Raw genomic sequence first — 14,421 nt, 5'->3', positions numbered from 1 at the left:
CTTTCATGCTCATTGGTGCTCCATGAACTTGCCAGAAGTTTTCCATAGGACATAAAAGTGTTCCACCAAAGACTGTTAATTCGTGCATACTATTCTTAAGCACATAGCATTGTGAGTAGTCGTTTTGGTAAACATTGAATGGTTAGGCCTTTCTTGTTGTGTTTTGCATTTGTAAATTCAGAAAGTACACGGGAGTGTTAGTGAAATAACGTTTAAAATGCACCATAATCTGGCTGTGGAATGCTGGCTGGGAGTCTAAGAATGACTGACATAGACAAATTATAGGCAAGGGACAGGAGAAATGGGTGTTGATGTTGAAGACCGGAATAGGAAATGAGTACATCTGACCGAGTATTCATCCCCGTGGCTGAAAGCGGGTAAACGGTATCAAGTGAGCATCGGTGATCCAATGCTGCGTTTTGCTGAAAGAAGGAACTAAAGGAAATGACCTGCATCATGTAAATAACAAATTATAAGCATCATGCCAAGGAAAATAGTAGTAGTAGATCAAGTATCCCCTCATTAAATAAGTCAACATGACTTGTATCAAGGAATTTCCATTGAAATACGTGACTGGGATTCAAACATATTATAGAAATACCTAGATTAAAGTTTTTACAATACCCCTTTCAAAGGACCCAGGAATAAAGACACTATTCCAACTCATTCTGATTCACCTGGGTCAACTGTTTTCCAAGATATAATCTTTCGTTAAAAAATCAAAATAAAACTTCATGACCTTCAACTGTACATCACTGAGAATATGGGAGCATCCAATGAGAGGAGCTGAAATCCCACTCCGCACAGGATCACTGAAAGGATGCAGCCACTGAGCCACAGCCACTAGTTCCATGTGTGCTATGCGACCCAGAAAGAAAAAAAGAAAGAAAGAAAGAAAGAAAGAAAGAAAGAAAGAAAGAAAGAAAGAAAGAAAGAAAGAGAAAGAAAGAAGGAAGGAAGGAAGGAAAAAGAAAGAAAGAAGGAAAGAAAGAAAAAGAAAGAAAGAAAGAAAGAAAGAAAGAAAGAAAGAAAGAAAGAAAGAAAGAAAGAAAGAAAGAAAGAAAGAAAGAAAGGTAGCATCATTCTGGGTGTTCTTCCTTGGATACTGAGGGGGAGATTTGTGCTTACATTCTTGTTGGGAGTTTCTTTTTTTGATTATTTGGTCACAATCTTGGTGGTTGAAAGATATGAATTCATAGTTATGAGTGGAAATGTCTCCTGCCTACTTCGTCAATAAGAGAACAATGGGAGTCAAATGGAAATTGAACGATAAAAATAATTCTGTTTTGGTCCTCATTCTTGACCCATCACAGCTTTCTACTCTTTGATTGTGGCCCTCACTCCTGGATAATGCGGGGAACAAATGTGCAGTGTTGAGGATGAAGCCTGAGAAAGTGGCATTTATTCTTTCACCTTAATGTGGAGGACGTTGGTGAAACATCTGGGGTCACAGGCCAATTGGGCCAACACCTGAATTGGCCATTAGTGGAGCACAAAAGTGTCTTGAATCCTCTTCGCCCGGATCATCAATGCAATCTGTGCCATGCAGCATCTATCTGAGGTGTGTGACAGGTGGGTCCTTCACCTCGCAGGTCTGCTACTGCTTCCATGATTCTTCTGAAATCCTGAAATATGTCCATTATTTAACTAACTCTGCTCCCAAGATCTACAAAGAGGCACTGGTGAACGACATGTGCTTTGTGCAGTGGACATAATTCAAGGACATCTGGTGGACATGATGCTTGCTGAGGTATTTTGTCATGCATCAGAGGAAATTTTGTGTTAAAGAGAAATCAGGGACGTAACTACTGTGTGACAAAAGGCTATGCTCTAATGCTAATAGACTGAGTGGAGGAAATCCAGCAAGACTCTGTCCATCTATAAAGTCAACCTAAGTCTAGCCTGTCCATCTAGACTCTGGTTGGCCTCTCTGAGCACACAGTCCTTCCTCCTGGGTAAGGGGCAGGAACCTCTCTGGAAAGAGGGGTCTCATGAGCAACAGTCAAATGAAGTAGGTCAGATAATTTCTTTAACACCATGTTTGTACACAGAAAGACTTGGGGGGTGGGGAATCAGATTAATGTTTTTAGCTTTTATGAACTGGCTTTGTGGGAAAGGGGCTCTGGTTTCGAAGACTTCCTTTGGGGACAAGGGATTCTGATTTCTCTGGCTATCTTCAGGGGAGAATAGGACAGAGCGAGAGGAGCGCAGGAGAAGGTCAGAGAGAAATTGTGCTTCTGAGGCTACTTCTGAGGCCTTCATTGTGGGCTATTGTTTTCTGAGCTGCAACAAAATTCCTCAGTATGAGACTTCCCCAAGAAGTTTCACAGTGCAGAAACTGGGTTTTTGGATTGTCGTATACAAGCCATTGAACCAGTCTCCCAGGGCTGAGAATAGGCCGGTCCAGTCAAACAGTTAACAGTTGTTTCTCATTTCAGGCAGTGAGTTCATAGAGGGGCTTCTACCACAGTTAGTTCTCTGTATGATTTGTGCTATCAGCTATTTAGTAAAAGGCATTTCTATGAGGATGATGACAAATACAATTTTATGGTTAGAAGAGACTACAAACCCAGCTTTCGAGTTCAGGGGCAGTCAGTTTAGAAGATTTTAGATGTTGGGCTGGAAGCATCTTCAGATGAAGTGACAGCAGATAGTGACAATCAGACAGATTGTTCTTAGGGTGGAGTTTGCATCAGAGGTTCCAGTGAACTTGTTTGACGAGTCTGTACCTCAACAAGCCTGAAGGCTGTTTACATCTAACTTGCTGTAGTCATTTCTCTCAAAGCGTGTATCAGGCTTTCTGGTTTCAGCACGCAGGGCTTTGGGGGAGAGCACTTTTAATTTTAGTGATTTTTAACTCAGTAAAAACTATAGGAAAGATTGAATCATTAGTTTGGAGACTTGTACCCAGAAAAGAATTCAGCATTCATTCCAAATGGTAGGGAAATAATATGAAGTGAAAAACAGTGAACATGGCCAGAATCTAATAACAGGTATTTTATAGTTTTTTAATAAATTTTTTTGAAACACAAATTTCTTCTCTCCAGTTTCCATTTTCATTAAAGATGAATCACAGCAGGACTGATTTATATGCAAAGTATGTTTCACTCTTACTATACTTTGCCTGATTATTTGCAGAAGTTGTAGCAAGAATAGTGATTGGTTGCATAGGCTCTTTTCAGTCGGCTTTGCTGGAACTATTTTTTTTAACAAGGAATTTTAGATTGGCCTTTCAGAAGCCTCTCAAGGTTAAAAAGGCAATCTGAAGATTTATCCATATGCGTAGACATCCATATGAATTGTGTGAATTCCTCTCTTCTCAAGGTCCCCAGATTACCTGAGGTTCTTGGGCCTGTCAGAAAATGACGTTCTTACTTTACCACAGGTTAGGAATCTTGTAAAGGAACTACTAGCCAAAGTGTCAGTCTGGTGTTTCTAAGGGACTTTTTATCAGCTCTATAAAGTCAACCTAAGTTTTGCAACCAGTCTGGTCATATCTGAAAATATGCCTTTCTAGCAAAGCCTTGGTAAAATCAGCAGTGTCTCCAGTATGTCCTGTTACAAAAGTGAACAGATTCTTACTGAATTTACACAAATAACTATATTGCCATGAGTTAAGAATACCCCCAAATAGTTTCTTGATTTTGGAGAAATCGGGCAGAGAGATAAAGTAATGCTTCATATTTGGCCCAAAAAAGTATACTTTACACAATGTATTCTTAGCTACATATAGCTAAAAAGCAAAAATAAACAAAAATGTTTTCCTGACTCTGGAAAGGAAAACAGGAAAGGAATCAGCAATGTTTCAAACCAAAAAAAAAAAAAAGTCCCGAAAATCTCTTTGTTCAGTCCCAAGTAATTAACTGTTGTTCTGCTGGATTTCGGGTTAATGATCCTCATGCCCACATTTGTTTTTCAATTGGAGCCCCTGAAATTCTTTTTCCTAGTCTAATAGTATGACCTCTAAAGTTATCAGAAACTTCTATTTAAGAGTGCTTGCCAGAGTCCTTACCACGTATTGTATAAAGAACGAAAGTTTGGACAGTCACTGTTTACAAACTGCTTTTTGAGAACAGTCAAAGTCACACAAGAATTGTCAGTTAATGACAAGCGTCTTAGTGTAGCCATGGTGAAAGACACAAACGACAGGGAGCTTCAGTTATTTCTGTTGCATATACGTATGTAAGATAATAATGACAATTATTATGGATAACATATCCTAAGACAGGTTAGAATTTTAGGAATCTCATACAATTTTGGGACATACATTCATAACACATTTATGCAGATATAGCCCAAAGAAGTTTAAGCATGATTTCATATTTGTCAATGTTTCCTGTATAATGTTAACAGACCAAATAATTTTATATGTCTCTCTTAGCATTCTGGGGCCCATAATATTTAAAAAGCTGGTATGAGGTCAAAGGGTGAATTCTGCTTTGAATGTATTTGGGGAAATTTTTTAAATATCAAAAGTTTGAAACTCTTGCTCACAATAGGAGCCCAGGTCACTGTAAAATGACAGTTATTTTTTTTAGCCAAAATGATGAATTAAAGATTTTAAAAAGCAAAAAGCCTTTACACTTCGATGTCGATGAGACTCAGTTTCCCAAACAATCAACAGAACTGATAAGGACACCAGGAGGCCAACTGAATCTGTCTCTCTCTCTCCCTCACTCCTCGGTTTTTCTGTAGTTTATGCAAATAGTAAACAAAAATATTTTACTATTATTAATATTATTTGGAATTTTTTTTAAAAAAGGAAACCAAATATTAACCTCACATTTGTATATTATTAACTCAAAGCTAATTTTCCTGAAATCCTGCAAATAAAGCCACTTAATTTCAGTTTGTTTGCCTGCAAGGCAACATTCTTGATAAACTTCTTTTTATAATCTTCTATAAATTCGTGTTGCCTTTTTTCATTTGCTCATACTTATTTAGTTTTATTTTTTTAATTTAGAACAATTCCTAAAAACTTTAAAACTAGGCAACATTACATTTCCTAACAAAACTTACATTCCTGTGCCGTTTTTTGACCTTTTGTAAATTACAAAACTCATCTTGCTTTTTAAATATACCTTGTACATAAAATTCTTTCTCTTATATCCAGAAGTTTTAATTGTAAGTGTTAACTATAATGTTCTATCAAAGTAACCCTTATTATTATTGAATCTCCAAGGAAGCCAGTAATTTCAATTGTGTATCAGATGTAGAGCCCATGACAAAAGGCAGTGCCTGGAGTCAGGCCTCCCCATGGACCTTTTTCTTTTCTTTTTTTTTTTTGAGACAGAGTTTCGCTCTTGTTACCCAGGCTAGAGTGCAATGGCGTGTTCTCGGCTCACCACAACCTCCGCCTCCTGGGTTCAGGCAATTCTCCTGCCTCAGCCTCCTGGGTAGCTGGGATTACAGGCACGCACCACCATGCCCAGCTAATTTTTTGTATTTTTAGTAGAGACGGGGTTTCACCATGTTGACCAGGATGGTCTCGATCTCTTGACCTCGTGATCCACCCGCCTTGGCTTCCCAAAGTGCTGGGATTACAGGCGTGAGCCACCGTGCCCAGCGACCTGTAACAGTTTTAATCTAAAGACATAAGTTCTCAGACAAGCTGGTATCAAAAGTATTATGGAAGTAACTGCCTTATGACCTTAAAACATCCAGTATAGAGTGTTTCTGACCAGTAGACTCAGACGAACTGTCTAAGTTTCAAAGACATTTTTCTTTTGTTTTACCAATACTTTTACAAGTGTTTGTACTTAGCAAAGATTACTGAGGTCCCGTGAACTTGAAAACTATTGGGCTAGTTATTTAATTTATGAGTACTCACTTATGTTTAAGTTAATTGGTACCATGGATAGCCAATATATAAACATCTCTATAGACATATACATATAGGGACACATAACATATAACATTTATGTGTACATGTGTGTGATCTAAAAGCCTATATTAGTTTGTTTTCACACTGGTGTAAAGACGTACCAGAGACTAGGCAATTTAGTGAAGTAAGAGGTTTAGTGGACTTACTTACAGTCCCGCATAGTTGAGGAGGTCTCAGATTCATGTCAGAGGGTGAAAGTTACATCTCACATGGTGGCAGACAAGAGAAGAGAGCTTGTGCAGGGAAACTTTGGTTTTCAAAACTGTCAGTTCTGGTGAGACTTATTTACTATCACAAGAACAGCATGAGACAGACCAGAACCCGTGATTCAATTACCTCCCACCAGGTTCTTCCCACAACATATGGGAATTGTGGGAGTTGCAATTCAAGATGAGATTATTGTGGGGACACAGCCAAACCATATCAATGCTAAGGAGAACAAGGGGTACAGCTCAAAAGAGAGTAGAGCTTTCGACTTGAGAGGAATCTGTCCACTTGCGGCTTCTGGTGTTCCATGACGAATCATGGAAGTCTTGACCCACAAAAAGAGTGTGTGGAGCCTTTTCTGTTTTCCTTAAGGGATCTCAGGCTGTTTCAAGAGTGAAGAAAAAAGGATTTAGGTCTTCTCACGTGGCATTGGTGATTGCAACTGAAAGGAGGGACAGAGAGAAGTAAGACTTGTTTACAGAGAACAGAGGCTTTAAACCTCTCTCTCTCTCTACCTTTCTCTCTCTCTCTCTAAATATAAACATACAAATGTGTGCGTGCATGTATGTGTGTGTGTGTGTGTGTGTGTGTGTGAGTGTGTATCCTAAATATTACTATAAATTGTGTTAACTTTTGAATATTGAGCTCTTGAAAAATCCTTGGAAATTTCTCCACATTAGATTTTAACCATGACAAACACCTGATATTTCTTGGTGTTTGTTCTTTTCTTGTTTGTCTTGTTTTATTTAAAGTAAAGGTAACCTTTCAGTTAAGTTTAGCCAAGATTATGACTCAACCAAGAACACACGAGGTGTCTCCAAAAAGGTGAAATGCAGATTTCACAAGGGCCAGAAAATCCCCAAACCCCACACACAACTCAAAGAGAAAAGAAAGGTTTGCTAGCCATTAACAGGATACGACCACATATTTGTCCCACCAAATCTTTCACAGTCTTAGATTCTCAGCTATGTACACACAATGACTAAAGGGCCTCATGTACCTTCACGATAGATGAGAGAAACAGGAAACAAAAAGAAATGCAAGGAAGGGAAATGGGTCAATAAGAAATAGGTACTCACCAAAAGTCAAACAAATATCCAACCAAGAGGGGCTGTTTTCCTGACCCGGAGCGCAACCCACTGTGTTGAGTTGAAAACACAGAATTTGAACTCAAAGGCCGCAAGGTGGAGTGGCCTTTGTTGTTATTCCCACAGGGGCAGTATGAGCAGACACAGGAGTTTATGTTTGTTTGGGTCAGATTTTTGCTCGTCACTTTTGTCAAGCCAAGTTTTAAGGCTAGCTGTCATAACATTATGTGTCTTTCACACATGTAACCTTTCTATCAATAATAAATCTCTAAAGTCCTTTTAATAAAATTTAGGAGGCTAAAGGATCAGTCTTTTCACCATTGGCAATTAGAATTCTCAGTAGTGTACTGAAGTTCAATAGCGACTGGATGCAATACCCTCTTCAGAGAAGAAGTAATCAAAAAGATTCCCCCGTTCCCAGACATAGGCTGAGATAACAAACGACTCCCGGGATTGCAGTTTGCCAGCACATGCTACGTAGACCAGCAGTCTCCAACCGTTGTGACACCATAGACGGGTTTCATGAAACACAATTTTTCCGTGGAATGACATTGTGGGGATGGTTCAGGGATGATTCACGTGCATTACACTTATTGTGCACTTTATTTCTGTTATTATTATATTGTAATATGTAATGAAACAATTTTACAGCTCACCATAATGTAGAATCAGTGGGAGCTCTGAGCTTGCTTTCCTGCAACTAGACAGTCCCATACAAGGGTGATGGAAGATAGTGACAGATCATCAGGCATTAGATCCCCATAAGAAGTGTGCAACCTAAGATCCCTCCATCCCCAATACATCTATTAGATTCCCGACCCCTCATTGCTCTCCTACTTGAAGATGAGTTCGTTACTGGGGTACTCAAGTTAAATTACATTCATTAGGGTGGGCTATAACCAAAACATCTAGTGTGCATTGAGCATATCAATAGGGCGAATTTAGACCCAGAGACGTGTGTGCGGGGAAGAAAATGGGAAGTGGCATAGGGAGAAGTGGGCCATCTATAAGCCAAGGAAGTATCCCTGGAAGAGATCTGTGTCTCTTACTACTCAGAAGGAACCAACTGAGCTGACTCTTTGATTTGGACTTCCAGCCTGCAGAACTGTATACAATAAATTTCTGCTGTTTAAGTCACCTGGTCTGTGGTACTTTGTCAGAATAGCCCTAGCAAACTACGAGAGATTCTGTTGCCAAGCAGTGGGATGATGCTATAAGGAACACCGGAAAGACTGGAAGACGCCCTGGAACTAGGTAATGCATAGACACTGGAAGCATTTAGACATGCATGACACAAGAAGCCTAGAATCCCTTTAGGTGACAGCTGGGGGAAATATGAACCCCAAATGCAATTCAAAAGAGGGCTAAGAAAGAACTCTTTGCTGTAGAGAGAGGATCTCTGACTTAGAGAATACATATATCATGATCACCAAGATGTTGCTATAACTATGCGTGTTAAAGGTGCTTGTGATGAGTTTACCGATGGAAACTAGGAAGATGTTATGGGAAGCATGAGGAAAGGTGATCCTGGATTTACAGTGGCCAAGAATTGGGCTGTATTGTGTTCTTAGAGTTTTTGAGGAAAGTAGAAATTGTAAGTGATGAACTTGCACATGCAGCTGACTTCTAGCGTTGGGGCTCGGAGCACAATACCTCAAAGTGAAGGCTTTAGAAGTAGTCTCTGATGCAAAAAATTTTCTCTGACGTTCGGTGTCTCCTGTCTTTCATTCCCATTCTGCCCAGGAGCTAATCACAGAGAACAGAATCCCTCTTCCCGAAAGTGGGTCCTAGAAACTAGAAGCCCTTTTTTCTAAAGGCTTCTAATCTTGGAAACTTCATTGTAATATTTTCCACCTTTTCGTGTAAAAACTGGCTATGAAGAAGTAATCTAACCTATCTTGTTTGAATGGAAGTCACAAGGACCCCATTGCAGAGAGGGTCGTGTCCTGTAACCAGGAGAAAGGACTGTCTGCTTGGAGAAGCCACGCAGAGTTTAGATGAACAGGCTTTGCACAGTTTTGGCCACTCAGTCTATTAGCGTTAGATCATAGACTTTTTGTCCCATTATTTATACACGGCTGTCCCTACGCCTTTGAGCCCAGGAATAAAAACAGATAACTTCCCATGTGTCTTCAGCTATTCACACTAAAGGCACCTGGGGATATTGGTTAAATAGGTTGGTGTGCCTTATGTCCTATGGATGTTCCTTTTGCGAGTTGATTTTTCAGCAAAACTTAAGAAGAGGGCGATGGGGACCCTTGGCCACTACAGCAGCACGTTGAGAAAAGTATTTAGGATTTAACATGGCTTCTCCTAGATCCATATAGTAAATGGGAGAGAAGAGAGAGAAATTAGCCAAGGAAGCACTGAAGAAAAGGAAGCCAGCATCTGATGATTCAGAAGGTACTGAACGTGTTCAGATACCTTGCTCTGGAAACAGGTCAAAGGGTGCTCCTGGAAAGCCATTAGCTAAAGAAGTGAGGCATGTGGCTCATGGATCCTATAAACCATCTCTGCAGAAGTTAGGAATTGAGATATGGGAGATATGGGTATTCAAGAAAGATATGCGGAAAACTTCTTGTCTGATGGCCTGAACTCATGTGAATTCCATGGGAAGGCAAAAAGTTTTTGAGAATTTTATAGCAGAAAAAATGTTGCCAGAATGAAATGAAGGGGACAAAGAGGAGCTGAAATGAAAGGAGGCTGTTAGAGTTCCTGGCTCGTACAGTAAAGAAAGGGACTGATTGAAGTACCCAGCTATAACCATTTCTTCATTTTCGAGAAGAGGACGAAGGGCTCCAAAGTTGGGTCAAAGGCTGGCATGGCCGTCACTTCTGCCAAGAACCAGGGGCACCGTACTAGGGGACTGGACGATCTCTCTCTTGGTCTCAGAAATGGAGGTCACCTCCTGAGTTCCAGGCACTTGTACCGCCTCCTCGGTTTCAGAGGGATGGACTGCAGTAGCCCAGGCTAGAGTGAGAGCCCCCACTCTGCTGCCCAGGGCTTAGGCTGTGAAGCTTTTAGCCCATTGGACCTCAAGGACAGAACATTAAGCCCAAGTAGAATCTTTTCCATCCTTAGAATCTAACGGAATTTGCTCCACTGGGTTTCAAACTTGCTAAGGATGCACGAACTCCAGTAGTTTTTCTGATTTCCTGCTTTTTGGTATGATAAGCCCTATCCGGTACCAGTCCCACAACTGTATTTCAGAAGCTGATAACTTGTCTAGCTTCACAGGTGCAGTGGTGGAGAGAACTCCTGCCTCAGCATGAGTCAGACCTGGAGACTCACCCATTCCAGATATAGAGTTTTAGGTGAACTTTTGGAGAATCGATCTTTGAGTGAGTTAAGATTTTGGGGATGTTGTGATGACGTTCTGTGACCTCATTTGGAGAGAGGCTCTACACAGGTCATCTGGTTAAAGTGAAGTTAGGAGGGTCGACCTTACCCAACAGGATTGTTCTTCTTACAAAAAGGTGACAACTGGCATCCAGAACTCTGAGATTAAAAATAGTGTTTAAGTCAGCCAGTCTATGGAATATTTTTGCAGTGTCCCTAGAATACAAATAGAATAAACCTCCATCAACAGCATTAAAAGCATACCACCAATGGAAGGACCAAAGAAGCACAACCACGTAACCACAGGTTTCCCCTTGAACTCCCGCTGAACACCACTGGATGACTAACTCTTACTGGTTCAGATCAGGAAAACTGGTCACATTTTGGGCTGTGGCTCCTGGGCTGGATGTGCCTCACTGGCTTACACGAATCCGTGTGAGGCTTGTGCTGCTCCATCAGACAACGTTCCACCATCCCCATGACGTATAGAGGCCAGTCACGAAGGTTTCCAAAAGCAAAAGATTCTAGCCTGAAGAAGAGCAGAATGAGATAAATCTAAACAAATGAGATTCCATTTCTAGGGAGCATAGAATAGGAATTGTTCTTTGAACTTGTTGATGCCGTTTTCTCTGTGCTGTGTTTCGGCCATTGCTTATGTTCTGAAATGAACTCCACGTACAGGGAATGCTGACACAGAGATTCATTGGACTATATTTGTCTTATTCATATTATTTTCCCCACATTGATGCTTCTTATTTGTTGTTTAAACAGTATAGCCGTTTCCCTTAATTTTTGCATTCAGTAAACCACAGAATGACATCACGATTGCACTGTAGGTTCCCCTTCTCCTCAATCACCCACTTAAATGCTATATCAAATGTTCAGCTTCTTCTTCCCATCTTCACATCAAAACACCGTTTTTCCTCTTTCTTCCTATAATTCACTGGTATCAGTCCCCTTGAAATCTCACTCTTCACTCCCCACAGTCCAGTTAGAGTTCATAGTTAACTCTGTTTCAAATGTGCCTCTTTGATTTCTGGATTTGCAAGTAGAACACACACAGTCCACGGTAAAATATCCGAAGGGGTTTGATTTCTCAGAAAGTCATGTCAAATTACCCAGTAGATATGCAAGGATGCATTCAGAAATTTATGTCTGCGTCCTATTTGACAGAAACATTGGCATTTTAAAGCCATACAATTAGCATAATGAGGATTAAGTCACTGAGTGAAACGTGGTGTTGTGGACCAGGTACACAGCTCTGTCATTGGAAAAGAACAGCGTTCTCCAAAGCGTGTTTGGTTTTTAAAGTGTTGTTCCAGACAGTACAGGAACGAGCCAAATGGAATTTCCAGGAAGCGTCTCACTATTTCAGGTCCTTGAGCTCTGAAATTACTCTTCCAATTCCTTCAGATTTATCCAATTCTATTCCTTTTTTGTCCATAACCTCCTGTTTCTTTAAAACACAAACTTTATGCATCATTGGATGATGGGAGTGTCTGAAGAGAATGTCAAGCCCCAGTCTCCACTCATTTCACCACAGAACCTGCAGCCCATGAGCCACAGCCATTGGCACAAGCGAGGAAGATGACTGGGACTGAAACCGTATGTGTGTTCCCTGGTGTTTCCCTATTACATGGAAGAGGGGCAGAGAATGATTTCTGCCTGCTCTGTGACTTTTTGCACAGTTGCTTTGCTTTCAAATGTAGTGATTTGGAGATATAAATCTGTACATTTATATGTCTCTTGCCCCTTGCAATAATTAAGAAAAAGATGATGAGGCAATAAGAGAACTGAGATGACCCCTCCTTTCTCCTCCTGTGATGTCACTGTTAATATTAACATGAATGCTAATAAGTTCTATTATAAAGATGCATGCACGCGTATGTTCACTGCTCCACTATTCACAGTAGCAAGGACAGGTAGTCAACCCAAATGCCCCTCAACGATAGGCTGGATAAATAAAATGTGGTGCACATACACCATGGAGTACTATGCCTCCATGAAAAAGAACAACATCATGTCGTTTGCAGGAACTCGGATGGAGCTGGAGGCCATTATCTTTAGCAAACAAATGAAGGATCACAAATATGGTTTGGTCCTGTGTCCCCCACTCAAACCTCACCTTGAACCGTAATTCCCATAATCCCCCAGTGGGACAATGTGGAGGTGACAGAATCGTGGGGGCGGTTCTCCCATGCTGTTCTTGTGATAGTGAGTGAGTTCTCACGAGATCTGATGATTTTAGAAAGGGCTTCCCCCTTCACTCTGCACTTTTTCTCCTTCCTGATGCCACGTGAAAAAGGACGGGTTTGCATTTCCTTCCACCATAATTGTGAGTTTTCTGAGGCCTCCCCGGTCCTGTGGAACTGTGAGTCAATTAAACCTCTTTTCTTTATAAATTACCCAGTCTCTGGTATTTCTTCACAGCAGCCTGAGAGCAGACTAACGCAACCAGAAAACGAAATAGCACATGTTCTCACTTATAAGTGGGAGCTAAATGATGCGAACACCTGGACTCACAGAGGGAAACGACACACTGCAGCCTATCGGAGAGGAGGGAGAGGATCAGGAACAATAACTAATGATTACTAGGCTTAATGCCTGGGTGATGAAATGATCGGTACAGCAGAGCCCCACGACACACATTTACCTCTCTAAGAAACCTGTCCATCCTGTACATGTACCGCTGAACTTAAAAGGGAAACACCCTGATGCAATAAAGATTATGACTGTATTATAAATTAAGAAAACAGGTAGGGTACAGTGTCTCAGGCCTGTAATCACAGCACTTTGGGAGATCGAGGCGGGTGGATCACTTCAAACCAAGAGTTCACGACCAGCGTGGCCAACATGATGAAACCCCGTCTCTAGTAAAAGTACAAAAGTTAGCCCTGTTTGGTGGTGCACACCTGTAGTCCCAGCTTCTGGGGAACCTGAGGCAAGAAAATCTTTTAAACCCAGGAGGTAGAAGTGGCAGTGAACTGAGATTGCACCAATGCGCTCCAGCCCGGGAGACAGAGTGAGACTCTGTCTCAAAAATAAACAAAAACAAGGAGAATGAAAGGAACAAAAGAAAGACTATATAGTTTTGCATCATGTGGATGATGGGAGCATCCTATGAGAGCAGCTCATGCCACAGTCACCACTGGCTCAGGCGATAAAGGCTTTGCTGCCCTTCAGACACCACCAGCCATGGCTGAAAGTGTACAGAGGTGACCCGGAAATGAACCAGTGAGAGCCTCCCTGGGATGTTTAGCCTTGCAGATTGTGAAGAAAAATGGTATGGCTCTTTCCCTGTTGATTATTTGCTTTTTTAAAAACAAAAAAATCATGGTGATTTACTGATATGAATCCAGAGATTGTTGCATACAAGTTTCTTCTGCCTTGTACCAAACTAAGAGAAGGATTGGCTTGCTAAGAGTTCTAGTAGATTTATAAAATTATCATTTGTAGAGGGGACTGTTCAGAAATCGTTTACTAGGCTTCTGTCATGGAGTTTACCACAGAGGATGTTAACTAATAGCAAACATGAGGCTTTCTGTCCTTCCTCATCGTGAACCGATTCATCAGGAGTACAACAAGTAGTCTGTTAAAGATATTACGGGAAATACACCTGCCAGCCTGACCTTTGAAATGAGAGTTCACTCATGACCTTTATTTCTTCGTTTTTTCTTAATAAGCTTTTGTTGTTTCTTCCTGCAACTGAATTTTACTTAAATTCATTTAAGGCATGTCTTTGCATATATTATCACAGGCTCTTGAAAGCTATCTTCTTTTTCTGAGACAGAGTCTTGCTGTATCGCCAGGCACTAGGCTGGAGTATAGTGGGATGATCTTGGCTGACTGCAACCTCTGCACCCCGGGTTCAAGCGATTCTCCTGCCTCAGCCTCCCACGTAGC

Source organism: Callithrix jacchus, chromosome X (assembly GCF_049354715.1).
Source record: "Callithrix jacchus isolate 240 chromosome X, calJac240_pri, whole genome shotgun sequence".
In the NCBI taxonomy this organism is placed as follows: domain Eukaryota; kingdom Metazoa; phylum Chordata; class Mammalia; order Primates; family Cebidae; genus Callithrix; species Callithrix jacchus.
This window is presented reverse-complemented; position numbering follows the sequence as displayed.